Here is a 24,360-nt window from a genome sequence, read left to right as displayed (position 1 = left end):
AGTCTCTTATAGATGAACAGGGGCGCGAATTGCTCGAGCCTAAAAGGATGTGTGGGGCTTTTCAACAACACTTCACCCAACTGTTTGGGACAAGTGGTGGGTCAGAACGCAGAGTGGACTTTAGTGCCTACCTGCATGCCTTGCCACGACTCTCAGCAAGAGAGGTGGAGTCTTGTGAAAGGCCTATCACAGCTGCGGACGTACAGGATGCGATGGTAGCTGCGCGAGAGACAAGTCACCAGGCTTGGATGGTCTGCCCTACGAACTTTATTTTCATATGCCAGACTTATTTGGAGGCGTCTTGGCAGCTGTCTACTGCAACTGGCAGCAAAACGGGAGTATTCCTGCTTTTGTAAAGCGAGGAGCAGTGGCACTGATTAAGAAAGACCAAAACAAGGGGACGTCATAGATAATTTCAGGCCCATCACTCTGCTCAACGTAGATTTGAAAATTTTGTCCAAGGTGTTAGCCGAGAGGTTGGCGCTTGTCTTCAAGAAACTAATCGACAAGGCGCAAACATGCGCCGTGCCGGGTAGAAGTATTCATGACAACCTCCATCTGATGCGCTACATCATAGACAGGGTAGTTAAGAATCCTGGCATGGGTGGGGCGCTGATCAATTTGGATCAATCAAAAGCTTTCGATAGGGTAGACCATTACTACTTAGAGGCTGTCCTTAAAGCGGCTGGTTTCGGTCCAGTTTTCTGTGGTTGGATCGCTGCCTTATACAGCGGCATCCGCTCAATAGTTCGCGTAAATGGTCATCTATCCAGACCTTTTAACATCATGCGTTCGGTTCGTCAGGGATGCCCCCTCTCATCGCTGCTGTATGTATTGACTCTTGAGCCACTACTGCGGAAACTGGCGACGCTGAGGGGCATCCCACGAGAGCTGGGATGCGGGAGGAGCCTGTATGCATACGCGGATGACGTCACCATCATAGTATCGAGCTACGAGCACATCGAGCTGGTCGGCGAGACACTAAAAGAATACGAAGCGGTAACGGGAGCAAAAATTAACCGGGAAAAGTCAGTGGGCTTGCGGCTCGGCACCTGGAGAAGCAGGCCCATGCCGTCCAACACCGTCTCCATCTGGACGGACGGACCGGTTAAATTGCTCGGGGTCTGGTTCGGTCCGGACCTCCAAATGGAGAAGAACTGGGGCGAGATAACGACTAGGGTGGCTACTCTCACCCAGAAATGGGCTGAGAGAAAGCTATCCCTAAAAGGTCGGGCGAAGGTGGCGAACGCGTACATCGCATCCGTCATCGAGTATCGTCTGACCGTCGTGTCTTGTCCCGACCCTACCATCACCAAACTGGAACGTATACTCTTCCGCTTCTTGTGGAAGGGAACGTTCCGATGGTTAGGCGATCCATTTGCTGTCAACACCCGCTAAATGGAGGGCTGGGCATGCCGTGGTTGATGATGCGCAGACATGCGCTGAGACTGCGACATCTCCGGCGCTTCATAGACGACGGTGAACAGGTGTGGTCGCCTTTTGTGCGGCGCGCTTTCCCGCAGCTCGTCTCCTTGGACGAACTACAGTCATGGATCAAGCAGAGACCGAGGCTAGGCGAATGGCACCGCGAGTGTCGCGTTGCTCTCAAGCAACTCTGCCGTCCGTGATCGAACTTGTGCGACTCCATCACAACAAAGACATTCTATAGAGGATTAGTGGAGGGGAGGTGCGACGACGAACTCGGGCAGAGTCTGGGCGTCGACGAGGAACACCTGACCCGCCTGTTCAGGACAACTTTCGGGCCGGGACATATGAACAATCACCAAAGATCCCTGGCCTGGCAGTGCTATCGAGAAGCATTACCTGTTCGGGATAAGCTTTACAGACACGGTTCCAGACACACTGGACCGACTTGCCCGAGATGCGGTCAGAGCGACGAAACCGTTCTGCACGCACTCGTGCAATGTCCAACCATTTCAGACCTGTGGGCTTGCCGAACGGCTGCTGTCACGTGTGGGATGAATCCGCCTATCGGCCGAGTCTATCGTCAGAATTGCTCGCCGCCTTCCCTCAACCGGGAAGGCAAGGCAGTTTTCATCGTACTGGTGGCCATGGTGAAGAATGTGTGTGGTGGACCCGAGCGAAAGGATTAGAGACAAACACTTACCTCTCTGGCCAATCGCTCATCAACTTTTTCAAGTACCACTTGAAAAGGAAGGTGAGAATGGAGAGGGAAGTTTTGTCTCGCGAAAGATTCAAAAAAAGATGGGTGAATGTTGCAAAGATGGTGCGTTGCGAGTGACAAACCATTTTGAGCATGATCCTGTAGATCGTAAAAAAGAAAGAAAGAGAGCATTTTGATCTCATGTGGTTATTTCCTCCCTGACTGAGTTTCCCGTGGTCTTTTCTGTAGGCTTTTCTTCCCACGGATGAACCCAATCTTGTTTTAATCAATGTTTTTATCATTATTTCTGTGATACAACGATTTCTTTTCTTTTTTTTCTTCCTCTCTCGATCCCTTTTGATCGCAATCTTACATTTATTTTCTTTTTTTTCCACCCTCGAAAAGAAAAGCTCTGCATTTGTATTTGTCCCCTCTGTATTCAGCCCTGTGTGGCTAATAAAAGAAGTTATCTATCTACTATCTATCTATCTATCTATCTATCTGCCGTTGTTAGGCACGCTTTCCTCTTCTCCGCAGCTCGTCTCCATGACCGAACTGCAGTCGTGGATCAAAAGAGGCCGAGGAAGGGCGAATGGCACCGCGAGTGTCGCGTTGCTCTCAAGCAACTCTGCCGTCCTGGGTCGACCTTAAGTGACTTCAACACAACCAAAGCATTCTATAGGGGTTTAGTGGAGGGGAGGTACGACGACGAGCTCGGGGCGAACCTGGACGTCGACGAGGAGTACCTGACCCGCCTGTTCGGGACGACTTTCGGGCCAGGGCCCATGGACAACTTCCAGAGATCCCTGGCCTGGCAGTGCTACCGAGAAGCGCTACCCGTTCGGGATAAGCTCTACAGACACGGCTCGAGAAACACGGGGCCGACCTGCCCGAGATGCGGTCAGAGCGACGAAACCGTTCTGCACGCACTCGTTCAGTGTCCAACAATTTCCGACCTGTGGGCTTATGTCGAACAACTGCTGTCACGTGTGGACGAGTCGGTTTATCAGCTGAGTCTATCGTCAATATTGTCACGCCTCCTTCCTTCAAACGGGAAGGAAGAGCTATTTTCATCATCCTTGTGGCTATGGCGAAAGAATGTATCTGGTGGACGCGTCTGAAAGGATTGGAGACAAACACTTTCCTCTCTGGTCAATCTCTCATCAACTTCTTCAAGTACCACTTGAAAAGGAGAGTGAGAGTAGAGAGGCAAGTTTTGTCTAGCGAATGTTTTAAAAAAAGATGGGTGAATGTAGCAAGAATGGCACGTATGATGACGAAGCCACCTTGAGCATAGTCTATGAACCCAGAAATCGAAAACAGAGAGTTGCTTATTTGCAAAAAAAAAAAAAAAAAAAAAAGAATATAAAATGTGACTTCATTGACCGAGGTTACCGTGGTCTTTTCCGTAGGCTTTTCTTTCCACGGGTAAACCTCACCTGTCCTCCCCTTTTACACTTCATATTGACATTTCTGTGATACGATCCCTATTGACCAATTGATTCAATTTTTTTCCTCTCCCCCCTTTTTTTTTTTTTTTTTTTTTTTTTAACCAACCCCCCCCCCCTTTTTTTTGTCCTCTTTCTCTCCTTTTACGATCCCTTTTGATCGAAACTCCCCTTTCCTTTTTTTTTTTTTTTTTTTTTTTTTTAAACCTTCAAAAGAAGCTCTACCTTGTAATTTGTTCTATCTGTGTGCAGCCCTGTGTGCTAATAAAGAAACATATCTATCTATCTATCTATCTATCTATCATCTATCTATATCTATCTATCTATCTATCTATCTATCTATCTATTTATCTATCTTCTCTATCTTCTATCTATCTATCTATCTATCTCTCTGTCTGTCTGTCTGTCTATCTAGCTAACTATCAATCTATCTTTCCATCCATCTATCTATATATTCATCTATCGATCGACCGCTCGGTCGATCGATAAAGCCAATCTAAAGTATTATTTCGTGATAATTTCTCCACCTCCAATCATCCTTCAAAGAATAATTTCCCATTGATTTTAACCTTAATGAAGAAAATAACGAAAATAAATGATAAAATAAAAACTTGAATTTAATGCGACGTTTCATTCCTATTGTTTTACTAATTATTTCCTGCACTTCTACTTCAGGAACTTGATTGATAGTTGTATATGTAGTGTATAATATATATTATATATATGTATATATATATTATATGTGTGGTGTGTGTGTGTGTGTTGGTGTGGTGTGTGGTGTGTGTGTGTGTGTGTGTGTGTGTGTTGTTGTGTGTGTGTGTGTGCGTGCGTATGCGTACGTGCATGTGTACGTGCGAGTGTGCTGACGTCACATGAATACAGAAACTTCGAGGGAACGTGAAATAATGCCTACTTTTCGCTTTTTTTTTTTGCAACGGTGAAACTCGAAGCAGCTTCATGTTTACAGAAGATGTAGGTTTGTGCCCCATGGGTAACCTTCTATGAAAATGGGTTTTTAACCAAATCTTTGCACCATTTTAATTATAACATTATCTGCCTCGACTTCACTGATATCTATAAAAAAAAGTATGTCTGTTTATGAATATGTGTATAAATGTGTGTGCAGCTAGATAGAAATTAGATAGATAGATAGATAGATAGATAGATAGATAGATAGATAGAAAATATGTTTCTTTATTAGCCACACAGGGCCTGCACACAGATAGAACAAATTACAAGGTAGAGCTTTTCTTTTGAAGGTATTAAAAAAAAAAAAAAAAAAAAAGGAGGGGGGAGGTTCGATCAAAAGGGATCGTAAAAGGAGAGAAAAAGAGGACAAAAATAAGGGGGGTTAAAAAAAAAAAAAAAAAAAAAGGGGGGGGGAGAGAGGAAAAAAAAATGATCAATAGGGATCGTTATCACAGAAATGTCAATATGAAGTGTAAAGGGAGACAGGTGAGGTTTACCCGTGGAAAGAAAAGCCTGCGGAAAAGACCACGGTAACCTCGTCATGATGAAGTCACATTTTATATTCTTTTTTTTTTTTTTTTTTTTTTGCAAATAAGCAACTCTCTGTTTTCGATTTCTGGGTTCATAGGACTATGCTCAAGGTGGCTTCGTCATTCATACGTGCCATTCTTGCTACATTCACCCATCTTTTTTTAAAACATTCGCTAGACAAAAAACTTGCCTCTCTACTCTCACTTTCCTTTTCAAGTGGTACTTGAAGAAGTTGATGAGAGATTGACCAGAGAGGAAGGTGTTTGTCTCCAATCCTTTCAGACGCGTCCACCACAGATACATTCTTTCGCCATAGCCACAATGATGATGAAAATAGCTCTTCCTTCCCGTTTGAAGGAAGGAGGCGTGACAATATTGACGATAGACTCAGCTGATAAACCGACTCGTCCCACACGTGACAGCAGTTGTTCGACATAAGCCCACAGGTCGGAAATTGTTGGACACTGAACGAGTGCGTGCAGAACGGTTTTTCGTCGCTCTGACCGCATCTCGGGCAGGTCGGCCCCGTGTTTCTCGAGCCGTGTCTGTAGAGCTTATCCCGAACGGGTAGCGCTTCTCGGTAGCACTGCCAGGCAGGGATCTCTGGAAGTTGTCCATGGGCCCTGGCCCGAAAGTCGTCCCGAACAGGCGGGTCAGGTACTCCTCGTCGACGCAGGTCCAGGTTCGCCCCGAGCTCGTCGTCGTACCCCCCTCCACTAAACCCCTATAGAATGCTTTGGTTGTGTTGAAGTCACTTAAGGTCGACCCAGGACGGCAGAGTTGCTTGAGAGCAACGCGACACTCGCGGTGCCATTCGCCCTTCCTCGGCCTCTTTTTGATCCACGACTGCAGTTCGGTCATGGAGACGAGCTGCAGGAAAGCGTGCCTCACAAACGGCGACCACACCTGTTCACCGTCGTCTACATAGAGCCAGAGATGTCGCAGTCTCAGCGCGTGTCTGCGCATCATCAACCACGGCATGCCCAGCCCTCCTTTTAACGGGTGTTGACAGCAAATGGATCGCCTGACCATCGGGACGCATCTTTCCACAAGAAGCGCGAAAGAGGATGCGTTGTAGTTGGGTGATGGTAGGGTCGGGACAAGGTACGACGGTCAGGCGGTAGTAGATGACGGACGCGATGTACGTGTTCGCCACCTCCGCTCGACCTTTTAGGGACAGTTTCCTCTCGGCCCATTGCCGGGCGAGAGTGAACCCCCTACTCGTTATCTCGTTCCAGTTCTTCTCCACTTGGAGGTCCGGACCAAACCAGACCCCGAGCAACTCAACCGGGCCGTCGGTCCAGCGTCCCACGACGGAGGCGCTGGTGGACGGCATGGCTTGCTTCTCCAGGTGCCTAGTCGCAAGCCACTGACTTTTCCCGGTTGATTTTCGCTCCTGTCACCGCTTCGTAGTTTTTCAGTGTCTCGCCGACCAGCTCGATGTGCTCGTGGCTAGACACTATGACGGTGACGTCGTCCGCGTATGCAGACACGCTCGTCCGCATCCCAATTCTCGCGGGATGCCCCTTAGAGTCGCCAGCTTCCGCAGTAGTGGCTCAAGAGTCAATACGTATAGAAGCGCCGAGAGGGGGCATCCTGACGGACCGAAGTGCAATGTCGAAAGGTCGATAGATGTCCATTTACGCGAATTACCGAACGGATGCCTCTGTACAAGGCAGCTATCCAGCCGCGGAAGACGGGACCGAAACCAGCCGCTCTCAGGACTGCCTCCAAGTATCGATGGTCTACCCTATCAAAAGGCTTTTGATTGATCCAAGTTGATCAGGCCCCACCCATGCCAGGTCGTTAACTACCCTGTCTATGATGTAGCGCATCAGATGGAGTTGTCATGGATGGTCCGGCCTGGCACGGCGCGCATGTTTGCGCCTTGTCGACCAGTTTCTCGATGACAAGCGCCAACCTCTTGGCTAGCACCTTGGCCAAAATTTTCAAGTCTGCATTAAGCAGAGTGATGGGCCTAAAGTTATCTATTACATTTCCCTTGTTTAGATCTTTCTTCAGCAGTGTTACGGCTCCTCGGCTCACAAAACCAGGAATGCTCCCGTTTTGCTGCCAGTTGCAGTACACCGCCGCCAAGAGATCTCCAAACAAGTCTGCATACAATTGTAAAGCTCGTAGGGTAGACCATCCAAACCCGGTGATTTGTCCTTCGAGCATTCTGCCATCGCTTCCCGCACTTCCGCCGCCGTGATGGCACCTTCGCAGCACCTGCCTTTCTTGTCGAGAGTCGTGGTAGGCTACTAGTAGGTAGGCACTGAAGTCCACCCTACGTTCTTGCCCTCCACTCGTTCCGAACAGTTCGGGCAAAATGCTGCTGAAAGGCCTCACACATTTTACTTGGCTCGAGCAATTCGCGCCCCTGTTCATCTACCAGTGACCGAATGGTGGCTTTGTTGCCCTGTGTTGCGCCTCTGCCACCCGGGCCTCTCTCGCGCTCCACCACCTTCGTTCCTTAGAGCACGCATCCTAGCTCTGACAGCACATCCTTCGTGTTTGGCGTTGAAGTGTTGGTCGAGGGCCAACCTCGCGCCCAAAACGTCGGATGCGATGCCGCTTCTAATTGCCTCTTCTAGCTTCTAACTAGCTCACCCTCTACTCTATTTCTATCTATGGCTAGTGCTTTGCTGTACCTAATCGCTTCTGCTTTTACTGCTCTCTTGAGGGCAAACCACCATTTGTTGTTGATGATGGCTCCCGTCAAAGCCCTCTTTACTAGTGTGCTAATCCGGTCTCTGAAAACTTGTCTCGATGGGAAAGACGCGTTTAGTTTCCAGTATCCGGGACCCCTGCCTAAGTGTCTTACCTAAGTCTAGCGTACATGTCACAAGTTTGTGATCCGTGTAGCTGACTATGTGGAATTGTGGACATCCTATGCTATCTCTATCTACTGTCCTACACAGTATCCTATCTAGATACGATCTCGACGACCGATGCGGTTGCTCCATGTCCACGTTGGCGCATTCGGGTGGTCTAGTCGAAACCTGTCAGACAGTTGAAAGCGTCTGAGCAGGTCTCTGAGGCATTTGCATCCCCGTCTATTCCTATCTCTACCCACGTAGTCTACATGCGTGTCCAAGGTAGCATTCCAATCCCCCACTAAGAGTAAAGGACGAGACGTTCCCAAGAAAACTTCTAGACGTTGAAAGAAATCCGCCCGACCTGTTAAGGGCGGTGCGTAAACTGATACGAGCCGAAAAGCGCACCCATTGCTGCCGTCGACATCCAGGACGACCAGTCTACCCTCCGGGTCTACGAATATTGTCCTTACATTGAGATCCAGACTCTTGTGAAAAAGTACCGCGGTGCCACTACCGCCCATTCTCGGCAGACAGGGGGAAAAATAAATGTTGAACTGTCCGCCAAACATGGTCTTTAGGGCCCGCGGATTGTGGAGTCTGGTCTCGCTTTGGCTATGATTTCTAACTTATGTGACTTTATGTCATTTAAGAGGTACCCTTGTTTCCAAGGGGACCCCAAGCCACGCGCATTTACACAACCAATATTGATCATAGTTCTAATGAATTAGAATACAGAGGGTTACTTACTGCTCGAAAGTTTTTGCTTTCTCCTCCGTTGGTTTGTCCTCGAGAAGATCCCAGTACAGTTTCTTTGTGAGATATTTTTGGCATTTACCAACCGCACTGGGGAAAATGCCTTTGAGTGTGTGGTGCAGACTTTTGGAGATGTGTATTATTTTGATGTGGTCCTGGTGGTGTTGTGTATGGGTGGTTGTTTGTTTTTATGTCATCTTCTGTTATGTTTGTTTTTGATGGATGTATTCCATCAAATTTGTGTTTTTGGTGTCTATGGCTGTGAGCATGTTTGCTGTATATGTTTTTTGTGGTGTTGGTGTGGCTGTTGTTTGCGTTGGGTTTTGAAATGTCTTCGGGGAGATGTATTTCCCCCTGCTTTGTTCGTGTTTGCATTTGGTTTGGTTGTGTTTCTGCTCTTTATTTTCCTTCTTTTTGTAGCTATTTGCCATTCCTCACTGGTTTCGTCTTCCGACGAAATTTCTGAGGAATCAGAAGGGGGTAGGGGTATGTTGTGGGCTTCTATGTATGTCTGTGTAAGTGGTTGTGTTGTTGTTTTCGTTGTTGTTGGTTGTTGAGTGTTTGTGTGTGTTGAGTGCGGTATAAGGGATGGGGGATCAGTTTGTGTGTGTTTTCTTTGTTTTTCTGTTCCTTTGGGTTTTGCTGTTGATGGTAGATAGATAGATAGACAGATAGATAGATAGACAGATAAGACAGATAGATAGATAGATAGATAGATAGATAGATAGATAGATAGATAGATAGTAGATAGATAGGTAGATAGATAGATAGATAGATAGATAGATAGATAGATAGATATGTTTCTTTATTAGCCACACAGGCATGCTGCACACAGATAGAACAAATTACAAGGTAGAGCTTTTCTTTTGAAGTATTAAAAAAAAAAAAAAAAAAAAAAAAAGGAAGGGGAGGAGTTCGATCAAAAGGGATCGTAAAAGGAGAGAAAGAGGACAAAAATAAGGGGGGTTAAAAAAAAAAAAAAAGGGGGGGGGGAGAGGAAAAAAAAATGATCAATAGGATCGTTATCACAGAAATGTCAATATGAAGTGTAAAGGGGAGGACAGGTGAGGTTTTACCCGTGGAAAGAAAAGCCTGCGGAAAAGACCACGGTAACCTCGGTCAATGAAGTCACATTTATTATCCCTTTTTTTTTTTTTTTTTTTTTTTGCAAATAAGCAACTCTCTGTTTTCGATTTCTGGGTTATAGGACTATGCTCAAGTGGCTTCGTCATTCATACGTGCCATTCTTGCTACATTCACCCATCTTTTTTAAAACATCGCTAGACAAAACTTGCCTCTCTACTCTCACTTTCCTTTTCAAGTGGTACTTGAAGAAGTTGATGAGAGATTGACCAGAGAGGAAAGTTGTTGTCTCCAATCCTTTCAGAACGCGTCCACCCGATACATTCTTTCGCCATAGCCACAAGGATGATGAAAATAGCTCTTCCTTCCCGTTTGAAGGAAGGAGGCGTGACAATATTGACGATAGACTCAGCTGATAAACCGACTCGTCCCACACGTGACAGCATTGTTCGACATAAGCCCACAGGTCGGAAATGTGGACACTGAACGAGTGCGTGCAGAACGGTTTCGTCGCTCTGACCGCATCTCGGGCAGGTCGGCCCCGTTGTTTCTCGAGCCGTGTCTGTAGAGCTTATCCCGAACGGGTAGCGCTTCTCGGTAGCACTGCCAGGCAGGGATCTCTGGAAGTTGTCCATGGGCCCTGGCCCGAAAGTCGTCCCGAACAGGCGGGTCAGGTACTCCTCGTCGACGTCCAGGTTGCCCCGAGCTCGTCGTCGTACCTACCCCTCCACTAAACCCCTATAGAATGCTTTGGTTGTGTTGAAGTCACTTAAGGTCGACCCAGGACGGCAGAGTTGCTTGAGAGCAACGCGACACTCGCGGTGCCATTCGCCCTTCCTCGGCCTCTTTTTGATCCACGACTGCAGTTCGGTCATGGAGACGAGCTGCGGGAAAGCGTGCCTCACAAACGGCGACCACACCTGTTCACCGTCGTCTACATAGAGCCAGAGATGTCGCAGTCTCAGTGCGTGTCTGCGCATCATCAACCACGGCATGCCCAGCCCTCCTTTTAACGGGTTTTGACAGCAAATGGATCGCCTGACCATCGGGACGCATCCTTTCCACAAGAAGCGAAAGAGGATGCGTTGTAGTTGGTGATGGTAGGGTCGGGACAGGTAGACGGTCAGGCGTAGTAGATGACGGACGCGATGTACGTGTTCGCCACCTCCGCTCGACCTTTTAGGGACAGTTTCCTCTCGGCCATTGCCGGGCGAGAGTGACCACCCTACTCGTTATCTCGTTCAGTTCTTCTCCACTTGGAGGTCCGGACCAACCAGACCCCGAGCAACTCAACCGGGCCGTCGGTCCAGCGTCCCACGACGGAGGCGCTGGTGGACGGCATGGGCTTGCTTCTCCAGGCTAGTCGCAAGCCCACTGACTTTTCCCGGTTGATTTTCGCTCCTGTCACCGCTTCGTAGTTTTTCAAGTGTCTCGCCGACCAGCTCGATGTGCTCGTGGCTAGACACTATGACGGTGACGTCGTCCGCGTATGCAGACACGCTCGTCCCGCATCCAATTCTCGCGGGATGCCCCTTAGAGTCGCCAGCTTCCGCAGTAGTGGCTCAAGAGTCAATACGTATAGAAGCGCCGAGAGGGGGCATCCCTGACGGACCGAACGTGCAATGTCGAAAGGTCTCGATAGATGTCCATTTACGCGAATTACCGAACGGATGCCTCTGTACAAGGCAGCTATCCAGCCGCGGAAGACGGGACCGAAACCAGCCGCTCTCAGGACTGCCTAGATAGATAGATAGATAGATAGATAGATAGATAGATAGATAGATAGATAGACAGATAGATAGATAGACAGATAAGACAGATAGATAGATAGATAGATAGATAGATAGATAGATAGATAGATAGATAGATAGATAGATAGACAGATAGATAGATAGACAGATAAGATAGATAGATAGATAGATAGATAGATAGATAGATAGATAGATAGATAGATAGATAGATAGATAGATAGATAGATAGGTAGATAGATAGATAGATAGATAGATAGATAGATAGATAGATAGATAGATAGATAGAAGATAGATAGATAGAAAATTATAGAGTTAAATGGTGATAGAGAAACGAAATCAGGCCCCCAAAAAATTATGAATAAAAAATCTTGGTAAGAAAACAAAAGATAAATAAATGAAGAAAAGGCATGAATCGTCCTTGTTGAACAGCAAAAAGAATTCATTAGCTTATTTCTTTCTTGTCCTTGCAAGCTTCCATAAATCAATGACTTTTAGTGGTTACTTTATCTTACGATATACAACGGCAGCTGCTGTCTCCTTACAATATACTCCTATATTTGTTTAACAAGCCACTGTGTTTTTATTATTAATGATCACATTCATACTGCTGTTGTTGTTATTGTTGTTCCTGTCACTGTCATCATCATCATCATCATCATCATCATCATCATCATCATCATCATCATCAAAGCGGCGAGCTAACAGAATCGTTTTGTTTTTAGCTTAACTGTTGTTTCTCAAAGATCTTATAGGATTTAGTCACTCCTTCAAATATATTAAGAATGGCGTTCAATTTTTCGGTGAAATATCAGTGAGTGAGAGTTGAAAACAGGTTTTTTTTATTCTGCCTTTCCACTGTCACAACAAAGCATCCCCCAACATTGCCAGCCAGAACAACAATAACAGTAACGACGACGACCAACAACAAGGAAAATGGAAAGAACTTTAACTATAGCGTCGAAAAAGAAAACAAAAGCAGAAATGAGAATGTTGTAAAGAAAGACAAACAATTAAATTGTCGCTTCGACACTCTTACAAACTGTACCTCCATCACCAGCACCGCAATTAATGCCAGCACAACAAAAAGCCAAGTGACTTCGTCTTGCAAATCGAACGTTGGTGCGAAATTGTATCGTCTTCAGAATGAAATCAATGCAGAAAATATCCTTACGCGCTCTCGACAGACTAGCCAGTTGATTCTCGTTAACTCTCAGAGCTCCCGAGAGAACGTCGTCGCTCTTGCCCACATCTATGCTTCTACAGAACACCAAGATATTGTCCAACTGACAGAGTAGTGTGAGTGCCTGAAGGCCTTTCACGTGCTAGGCATCCTGCTTCGGTCAACGCTATATCCAGGACTGCAGCTCAGTCAATAGACAAGCTGCGGTGAAGCGTGTCTGACAAACGGTGACCACCCTGTTCGTTTACAAGGAAAGGCTGGAGAAGTTGCTGCCCCAGAGTATGTCAGCGCATCATCAGCCACGACATCTCCATTCAGCGAGTATTGACAACAGCGAGCCTGAACAGCAAAAAGCGTCTCGTCCACAGAAAACAGAATAGTTGCTCCAGCCCGGCCAGGAATGAACTGGAGCTAAGCGCGACAATCAAACGGATAGCTTTCTCGTAATCCATTTCAAGGTGAGATTGGTCATCCTGCTCGTCATTTCGTCCCATTTCTTTTCCACTGAAAATCTGAACCAGACTATCCCCAAACGATTTAGCGAGTCCGTCCGTCCAATGTCACACGTCACTCTTAGGCGGCAAGGAATTACCTCTCCAGGAACGGAGTTGCAGGCTCACTGACTTACTTTGATTGTCTTTCCTTTTATTTATTTCTTTTGTTTTGGTCTTGGCACTATATTTCCTCAGAATTGTGCCGATCATGTGACGGTGATGTTTTCCGCGAATGCCAACGCGGTTCTCTTAGTCCTAGCTCGCATGGGCTGTTCCTCAACGTCTTTACTTTTCGCAATAGTGGCTCAAGTGTCAGTATATAAAGAAGAGATGAGAAGGGACAACATTGATGAACCGAGCGCAAAATAATGAATGGTTCCGTAAGGTAGTCATTCATCGAACCTGGTGTTACTCTACATTGCTGTAAGGAAGTCGAGAAAATGTAACCGAAACCGGCTTCTTCTTTCTTCTTCTTACAGCATTCACCCGGGGTGGGTTGAGCTGGCTTCATTCATCCTCAGTGCTGCATCTCTCACAAACGCCGACCAAGCTTGGCGATTTGAGGCTAACGACCGCGTGATCTCCAACCACTCCTTATTCCAGCGGCGAACGCCGTAGATATGGGGGCCTAGGTTGGGTTCCAGATCAGCCTTGACCGTCATCAGCCAGGTTTTTCGTTATCCGAAACCGAAACTGGCTGCTGTGAGAACAGCTGTCAGGTATTGGTGACCAATCCTATCAAAAACTTGTAGTCGATTTACATTGATAAGAGCCACGCGCTTACCAGATTTTTTTTACACACCATCCCTATGATGTATCGCATGACGTAGAAGTTGTCGAGGAGAGATCTTGCTTAGAATGACGCATTATTGCACATCACCAATCAGACAAATGGCAACCCCTTTGTTAATAACTTGGCAAAAGTTTTGAAATCAGCGTTTTACAGAGTTATGGACTGGACATTATCAATGTGATCCCCCTTGTTTGGGTCCTTTCTTGCTATGCCAGTGGTCATCGACTCACAGAGCTGGTAATTCTTCCGTTCTATGGTTAATTGCGGTAGGTATTAGCGAAGAGGTCTCCAGACAAGTCTGGCGTGTAAAAGTAAAGCTCATAGAATAGACCATCTAAACCAGGCAATTTGCCCCTTATGCAGCAAACCATCTTGCCGAGAGTTGCGACAGGTCGTCGAGGTAGGGTCTGAAATTCATCTTACATTCCGGCCCGCCATTTGTTCCGAACAATCAAATGAAATACTGTTTTAAATCTTTACATACACCTGTAGTGAATCATGGCGGTGAAGCAGGAAAGCAAAACGGAAAAGGGATCTAACAAGAGTAATCTCCCTCGACCTTCTAGAAAGTTCCAGAACATTCTAGAAGCTTTCGGTTAACGTAGAAGTCGGGGACTTCCGGTTCATCCCTTATATAAAGGAACAAATTTCTAAATTCGCGCCACCTAGTGTCTGTCTGTCTACTCAGTTGATTTTGTATCGTGATTCCCAGTTGATTTTTGCATCGTAACGGATAAGTTGTTCTTCGTTTACCTATTGTTGGCGATTGTTTGACTTGTCGTATTACTTACTTTTGTTGTATTTTCTCCCCCAGTGGGGACGAAGAAGATTTGGAAGAATGCTTGAAAAAAAATAAATAACAAGGAATACTACTGTAAAGGAAGGAAGTTTGATACGGTGGAGGTGCGCTTCCCGACTGTGGAGGAGGCAGCAAAGCACTCCACCGTAACCTTGAAAACTGAAAAATGGGCACGCCTGCCAACATACCTTGGGAAGCGAAGGGTGAGAGTGATGATTGCTGGGTGCCCCCAGAGATTAACGAGATGTGCTGCTCACAGCTATTCTAATAGACAAAAAGGAAGACTCTCAAGTGCTGCAGGTAAGCCGTACTAAACAACTAAACTGTTGGGGATATGGCCTGGAAGTCATAATCCAGGATACCGCACCAGACATACAAGAAATAACAAAAGAGATAGAGTTGCCAGAAGAGTTGAAGCTGTGTGTGGTAGTGGAGGGAAGACCGCCCACATGCTACCACTACAGAGAGAAGGCCATAATCAAAGTGAATTGCCTCCTTCTTAACAACCAAATATCAATGGAGGTGAGACAAGAGGAAAGTAGCAGGAACGTGAAGTCGAAGGATGGTACGGAGAAGGTAGATGCGGAGAGCAGAGATGAAGACCAAAAAATACAGAACAGCAAGGGGGAGGAGCAGAAAATTTTTTTGTGTGAATTGTTGACTGCGTTCCTCGCGGAACACTATTTTTCTATTCTTGTATTTTTTACTATGAAATTATTATTATTATTATTGTGAAATGGCTTTGGTCGAACAGCCAAAGAAGTTGAATTTTGCCGCCGCTGTAGGCAGCGGAGAAAAAATTGGATAAAACCAGAGGAAGTACAACAGTATTTCGGACTAATTACAGAAACCGAAGGACAAAGCAAACTGACGCCGCCTGCGGAAATGATAACTAGAACCAAAGAAAAGACCATAATTTATAAAGTCTTCAATTCTAAAAATTCGAACACTTAGAAGAATCAACAATCGAAAAATGCCTTGGGCTGGTGTTGAACGAAATCAAATATCTGTCCAGAGGCATAAGGTTTGCGACAATAGAAGCGCAGTCCGAGTCAGCTGAGAAGGCCAGAGACTTCTCGGCTTGAACAGTGCAAAGTGGAAATATACTGTTTTTCCACTGTATCTGGGTAGAAGGACGGCCCGATTAAAAAATAAAAAACATTCCTCCAGTGGTGGAAGCAGCGTGGGTAGCCGCCTCCATTCTCGTCAGCAGAGAGGAAAAAATAAATATCATCCAGATCTCCAAGAATGCCCCGCAAATCTGGTGGGGTCAAACTCTCTCTCTCTATATATATATATATATGACGGACCCCTCTGTCATGCAAATTGATAACTGTACAATGTCCCTTGAAAAGCTAATTTAAATAGTCAAAACCTATTAAATTTCACGACATCCATATATATATATATTTATAAAAAGTTATTAAACTATCTGAAACGAAAGCTTTTCTCTTCCACTTTTTATATTTTTTTCCACATATTTTCAACCTATATATATATATATATATATATATATTATATATATATATAAATCTGTGTGTGTGTATTCAGTATATTTTTACTAAATATTTTAATTTACATTTAATTTTTAACTTCATACCGCTTTTCATCGCAGATTTCTTGTTTGTAAACCCAACACCACTACCCCTTCCCCTGTAAAAACTGTCCGTTGTTTGTCCCTGGCCCCTCGTTTGTGCTTTTCTATGTATGCCCTTATAAGCAATAAAGGAATTTATTCAGTGTCTGTCCAGTCTTAGACCGGCATTGAGTCAGGCCGCCACACACGCAACCGCTCGCGCGTACGTTCGCCTCACTTACTTGCAGACGTGATTGCAAAAAAGAATATGTTTATGTAATGTTACAGACCTTTACTTCAATTAACCTTATATGTTAACGCATTACCTCCTGTAATAAATATGTTATGACTTATTGCTAACGTCTCGCGAATTCCTATTTTATTGTTACTACGTACAAGATGGTGACCCCTCTTTCTTTCATGCTCATTAAATTATAGGATGTCACTTAATCGACATCACTATACACCTATTATAGTTCGCAAAAGATCAAATTATGGATTTATCACCACGTTGCACTTCTGCCACCCGAGGCCATCGAGCGACTTCGTCCCCTTCGTGTCTTAGAGCACGTACAATCTTCATACTTCGAGTTGAAGAACTGGTCGAGGGCTAATCTCACCGCAAGTATTTCGGATGTGATGCTTTTTCCAAGTTCCTAATCAAGTCTCCTATTCGCTATCACTACGATTTTACTAAACCTAATTGATTCTACTTTAATCGTCCTTTTCAGGATGAATCCTCATTTGTTGTCGACGGTTACCCCCTTCAACTCCTGCTTAACTAATTCGCTAATCTGGTTTCTGTAAATTCAGTACGCTCTGAGAGAGGCGTTCACCTTTTAGTGACCAAGTACCTGCCTACGAAGCTTATCTAAGGTATAGTGCAGTTTACTAATTTGTGGTCTGTAAGGCAGCGTGCTGGCAGAAGCGTTAGCACGCCGGGCAAAATGCTCGCGGGTATTTCGCCTGCCGTTACATTCTGAGTTCAAATTCCGCCAAGGTCGACTTTGCCTTTCATCCTTTCGGGGATCGATAAATTAAGTACCAGATACGCACTCGACTTAATCCCTTTGTTTGTCCCCTCTATGTTTATCCCCTTGTGGGCAATAAAGAAATAACTAATTTGTGGTCTGTGTACCGGAAGATTTTAAAAAGTAACTTGTGCTAAATTTGAAACTATTGTGTCTACTGTGTCATCCACAGCTGTAGAATGAAATACAATTGTTATACTCTGGTTATAGTGTTAGTTGGATATTTTTAATCATGCCTTTTCTACTGCTAGAAACTCTCCTCTGTAGTAAACTAATATCTCCTAGCAATCTGATTTGTTTCTGGTGTTAAAGTTCGTTGTAATCGCAACTATGCAAATTTTAGTAAACCTACCCCTAAGATTGAGTTCACTCACTTTGCAATAAGCTCACACAACTTCATGACTTTCTTGCGTTATGGAACTATTTTCATTATATCTTTTGAAAGTAGATTGGTTGCTAGCATAATGATTGTTTTTGTAAAATGCTAGCTTGTCTAAAGGAAGAATCCTTTTAAATATTTCGTATTAAAAAGACTACAATAGTTTTCAAACGATGAAAACTATTGTAGTCTTTTTAATTTCAACGAAATCTTTACAAATAAGACGCGATTTTTTTCTTCTATTTTTATCTCAGGCGAAAATAATCGTCAGTCTATTTTTTAATTTAATGTTGCCAACATTAAAAATTATTGCACTTTACAAAGACGTAATAGAAAAAGCAGCTTAGACGAGGACTAGACCTATTCACACTGATTATTCATTACAAACAACAATGAAAGTCTGAAGTAGAGTAAGAGCGAAGCAAATTCTGAATGTTAATTAGCCGTAATAAATGTGTGGTTATGTCATCAGTTCGTACCTATTCCGGTTCGTAATTTTTATTTAAGTCACTTCACAAGTATTACTGCTAAAAGACATTTGAGTTTGCCTTTTAAGATGTTGAAAGTAATTTATATGAAATTAATGTTTTAGTTTTAAGGTATGTATGCATTTTTCAATGTTCTTTTCAGTACCACCATGCGGTACCTTGGGCAAGTGTTTTCTACTACAGTCAGTTACAGCCTTGTGAGCGAATTTGGCAGATGAAAACTGCAAGAAACCTTGTCGCATATACATACATATGAAAGAGTCTAGCTTGACCCTGCCCGAGATTTGAAACCAAATCCACCGGCTTGCTGCTTGTCAAAACGAGTGGGAAATCCTCCACACTAGATGATTGATGAGGAAACACTCTACCCCCTAGGACCTGTACTACTCAAGGAAAGGTCAGTCCTTTGTTTAAGGTTTGACCTCCATTACTGACCATAGTGTATATAACAGAGAATTTTCTATCTCTTCCTCTGATGTGTCAGCCAGACCAAGGAGCAGCACCCGCTTTTGCATCAGCCTTAACCAAGAGCAGCACTTCCCTTCACTTGAAATGCTAAGAGAGGCTTTTGGCCGTAAGAAATGCGATGCCGCCATTATCCTTTCTAGTCAGCACCATGACTACCTTACTCTTTCCCTCTCTACTGACAGAAAACCTTTTTCTATATATCAGCTACTAACCAGCAAGTCATCCTTGTCGCCACTATCACTAGAATTGCTACTGTCTCTGTAACAACCTATCGAGTAATCGACTAAATATATGTAAATAACATTTCTCCCTTCTTGGTGTTGATTCTTCGGTGTTTACTGGTACTCCGACGCGAGAACCTTGAAGCGTTACATCTATACGCTACTTTTAGTAGTAAGCTACATCATATCGAATTGATATAGCACATCACATCCAGCCCGTTGCCTCCCACACACACACACAAACACACTCCTTTCTGGAAAATTCTCCAATTAACCAGTTTCAACATGAAAATTTTAAATTTAATTTCTCTAATTGAATTAATTGGCCATGGAAACGGTTGTAGGGATAAGAATTTCATATTATATTGATTTGAATATCTTTGAATAAATTGATGTGTATATGTCAATTTCTCCATTTTCTTTTTTATCCCCCAACCTTGGCGTAGAGGATCCCTTGTTGGCTTCATCTCCAAAAAGATTTCTTTACCAAATATTAAATGTTCTTACTGTTCCTTTATGGTGAACAAATTTCATTGGAGTAGATGAACCAAACACTAAATCTCTCCTTGAAGTGTTTATTTATTAGTTTGTCTTAAACTCAAAGACAAAAACTATTGCTGAAAGCAGTCAGATGATTCTTAACTCTCCATTAGTCACATCCTGTATTTAGTAATCGCTTCAAGTTGTCCTCTTCTAAAAACTAAAAGAACGTAACTAGAATTCCTTTATTTGTCTTTTTTTATTGCCACGTTGTTTCCACAAACTAATCGTGACCTTCACAACACGATACATCAAGAGAAGTGTCTATGTTAACTTGGAGATTAAACTATATTAAGATGTACCATATTGAAAAACTGAATAACATTGGTTCCGGGTAGCTGAAGAAGGAATGTTAAGTAAAATAATTCCCACTTATTCAGTAATATTACCTGGTGCCCTGATGCTGGTGTGGAAAGGACACCAGTCTATCTTTATCTTTTATTTGCTTCTACCACTGGACTGCAATCATGCCAGGCACCACCATATTCTTTATCAGTCTCTTTTGACGAACTGTTAACCAACACCATTGTCAAGTGGCAGGGAGGACAAACACAAACACAAAGACACAGACAGACAGGACAGACAGGACACACACACACACACAACACACACACACACACACACACACACACATACATACAGTTGTCAGAACAGGAAAACTTGAAGCGATTACTAAATACAGGATGTGACTAATGAAGAGGTAAGAATCATCTGACTGATTTCAGCAACACATACACACCACTGTTCTTATTCTAGCAACTATATTTCAGAACATCCTCCTGCCCTTCTAATAAGGTCATCTAGACAACAGATGCTATCCACTACCTCTAGGAATTCTCTTGGACATTTGAGAAAACGTATTTTTCATATGCTATTGTTACTTATTGCTCTTGAGTATCTACCACATACAAAAGTTACTTTCTTTGTTAACTTGCCTGTGAAACCATTGCATCTCTTTTAGGTTCATCAGTAAAGAAGAAATCAGAACGTCTGCCACTAGCTTTTATGCAGTGTCTTCTAGTGAAGGAAGTACTCTCCACAAGTTAGTTACGATTGGACTCAAGAAGCTGCTGCTGGGAATTGGCAAATATTTTGGTAATTCAGAAAATGTGTGGTGTTCATAGTGTGTTGACAACCAGATTAATCCATTGTTTTCTGCTCACCATTTATGTCCATGGTTATGGATACCTTCTAAATCTTGCTATCCAACAAACGGTGGTAGATACTAAACCACTCCATAGTACCTTAGGAAATATTAGGACTACAACTTTTGTAGAAGCAAATCTCAAATGGCATGTACTCTTTGAAAGTATATTGGCTGATGGAGAACAAATTTCATAGACACTTAAGCTCGAATATAATAAGATGTTCTTTTATAAGAGAGAAAAGATGGTGGAGCAAGTAGCTCATGTCATAAAAGCATTACTTGACTTCACAGATAATAATGATTCAAAGCACACATGGGGTAGCAGTGCATTATTGAATGTCAAATGCAACACTCACTTAATCAGGTTAGTTGTGATGACAATAATGCTGTCAAATACATACAGCCTCAGATGTTATAACAGCTAGAAAAACAACAGCAACCAAAGTCTTACTAACAGCAGAAATTATGGAAACTTTGAAAACCTTTGCAATGCATAATAAAGATAAGTTGCAGAGGGCGGCGGCGAGGGGCTGGCAGAATCGTTAGGACGCCGGGCGAAATGCTGCGAGGGGCTGGCAGAATCGTTAGGACGCCGGGCGAAATGCTGCGAGGGGCTGGCAGAATCGTTAGGACGCCGGGCGAAATGCTGCGAGGGGCTGGCAGAATCGTTAGGACGCCGGGCGAAATGCTGCGAGGGGCTGGCAGAATCGTTAGGACGCCGGGCGAAATGCTGCGAGGGGCTGGCAGAATCGTTAGGACGCCGGGCGAAATGCTTAGCGGCATTTCGTCTGCCGTTACGTTCTGAGTTCGAATTCCACCGAGGTCGACTCTGTCTTTCATCCTTTTGGGGTCGATTAAATAAGTACCAGTTGTGCACTGGGGTCGACGTAATCGACTTAATCCATTTGTCTGTCCTTGTTTGTCCTCTCTGTGTTTAACCCCTTGTGGGTAGTAAAGAAATAGGTATTTCGTCTGCCGTTACATTCTGTGTTCAAATTTCACCGAGGTCGACTTTGCCTTTCATCCTCTCAGGGTCGATTAAATAAGTACCAGTTATGCACTAGAGACGATGTAATCGACTTAATCCGTTTGTCTGTCCTTGTTTGTCTTCTCTATGTTTAGCCCCTTGTGGGCAATAAAAGAAATAAATTATCAAAGTAATCAACCTTGGCAAACAATTCTTGTTTCATGACAAACTGAGTCTCTCATCAACTGCAATCCCAGACTGATTAATCAGTATTGGTAGATCAAACTGTTAAAGATTGTCTTCAAATATCTACGTTATTTTAATCTGGATAAGGTTATTGTGAAAATGGAATTCTGATTTAATGATAATGGTACGATATATTTCGTGTACAACAGATAACTCAGAGAAGCAGTGTCAATTGTTAGCATCATATTATGGTGAAGATTTGGATTTCCCAAAGGATGAAAAAGTAGTCTGTACGAAATTTGTCTCAGTCTATAATCACCATTAAGTTCATGGGTAACTGCAGCTGGTGTTGTGGAAACTGTTTATAAGAACAGCCTTTATAGCACTTTGCTTGCCTTCAAAAACAATCACTGATATCTTGGCATGCAACTATTCCAGCTGGAAACATATCTGAGGAGTTTAATGTGGACCGGGTTAAATTACACCAAGTTGAGTAAATACGAAATTCTTGTGGGTAATAAGTGAGAACTCATTAGACATAAGTAAAATTATATAAAAAAACGTGTTCATTGTTACAAAAGACACGTTTTTTATTTTCATCGTAACAACAGAGAGGAAGAAATATTAATAACCTTCGCTATGCAGATGATACAACCCTGCTGGCAGAAAATAATAATGATATAGAGAAACTTATTCTGCTAGTTAAGAAAGAGAGTGAGAAATTTGGGCTGTACCTCAATGTCAAGAAAACGAAGATCATGTCAACAGCAGCCACAACAAACATCAGCATCAAGATCGATAATGAAGAGATCGAAGTGGTTGATGATTTCATCTTCCTTGGCTCCAAAATAAATCGAGATGGTAACTGCACTCCAGAAATAAGACGGCGGATAGTACTAGGCAGAGAGGCAATGGTCAGCATGAGCAGGGTCCGGAAGAGTAGAGATATCAGACTCGCTACCAAATGCAGATTGGTGAATGCAATTGTCTTCCCAATAGCAACATATGGATGCGAGACCTGGACACTAAAGAAAGCTGACCAGAAGAGAATTAATGCATTCGAGCTTTGGTGTTGGAGAAGACTTTTATGGATTCCATGGACAGCGAGGCTCATCAATGGAGAAGTTTTTAACCAGATCAAGCCGAAACTGTCGCTAGAAGCTAGGATCACCAAGCATAGATTGATATATTTTGGTCATATTATGCGAAGAAAATCTCTGGAGAAGGACATCATGCTCGGAATGGTCAGTGGCAAGAGAGGAAGATGCCAACCAAGAACCCGCTGGCTTGACACCATCAAGAGTGACATGAGAATGGACATAGACAATCTGAAAGAAGCGACTCAGGATAGAACTGGCTGGAGGACACTGATCCATCGAGTAACCGAGAGTCGACTTCAACTGAGCGGATAGATAGATAGTTACAAGAGAAATTTTTCTTCTGGCAACACTGCATCTGTCCAATGTACAGGACGTGTAAATAGATTCATATTAATAGATTCAATAAACATTTTGGATTTAAAGAATCTATGATTTTCATCCTTTCAATTCAAGGGGGTAACATAAATAAATATATTTTAGGATAATTGGTTAAAAAGTTCCCTAATCCCTGATGTAAGAAACTCCCTTGTTTGGCTTGAGGCCATAGGTTGCAATGAAATAAGAACAAAACGCATTTGTGTAAAATATTAATTTTTATATATTTTATTACAAACTTAAAAATAATCAACAATATTACGAAGACAAAGTTGACATAGAACTATTTAGGTACATTTCACAATGCATCACACAGGATACAGCATATTGCACAAGATGTTTAAGTCATTTTGTTTTTCAAATCTAAACTTCGTGCTTTGCATTTTTTTAAACAAGGAAAAAAAAGTTTTAGAAAGAAGAAAGTATTAGGCAAAAATAACATGGACTGTAGAAAACATATTGTCATAGCATATATGTTATGTTTTTGTGTAAATGTTTATATATATATATGTATATATATCTTTATAGATATGTAATGATAAACATAAGTATATATATGAAGATATATATACATATATATACTTATATATAGCAGTGTGTGTGTGTGTGTGTATGTGTGTGGGTGTGTGTGTATGTGTTGTACTGGCATGAAACCTGTTAGCTATGTCGTAAAACGGAACAAGTCAGCTTTTAAGATTCATTTAGAACTGGTATCAAAACATTAGTCAAGTTATATATTTCTGGTGAAAAAATACCCACAATTTATATATATATATATTTATATTTTAGATATTTATAATATTTTCAAATTCCCCACAAAAAAATCCTAAGAAAAATCTCCCCAATTAAAATTGGTCAAACTATATTTATACAGCTTCATACATATTATATATATACATATATTATATATATATATATATATATATATAATACATATATATATATACATATATATATATAATACATATATATATAATACATATATATATATATAATACATATATATAATACATATAGATATATATATATAATTCATATATAATACATATATATATATATATATAATTCATATATATATATATACATATAATATATATATAATACATATATATATATTACATATATATATATATAATT

General features: G+C 42.9%; 1 long non-coding RNA gene across 1 annotated transcript; it reads left to right on the top strand.

The window, feature by feature from the left end:
• Nucleotides 1-8,824: 8,824 nt before the first annotated feature.
• On the top strand, nt 8,825-18,653 carry LOC118762209. The gene is made up of 3 exons (XR_004997978.1): nt 8,825-8,837; nt 11,054-11,059; nt 18,448-18,653. It is a non-coding gene; the product is annotated as an uncharacterized LOC118762209 (long non-coding RNA).
• Nucleotides 18,654-24,360: the final 5,707 nt, after the last annotated feature.

The sequence above is a fragment of the Octopus sinensis genome, linkage group LG1 (assembly GCF_006345805.1).
Source record: "Octopus sinensis linkage group LG1, ASM634580v1, whole genome shotgun sequence".
NCBI lineage: Eukaryota > Metazoa > Mollusca > Cephalopoda > Octopoda > Octopodidae > Octopus > Octopus sinensis.
The sequence above is the reverse complement of the archived record's forward strand: the minus strand, read 5'-3'. Positions and strand labels throughout refer to the sequence as shown.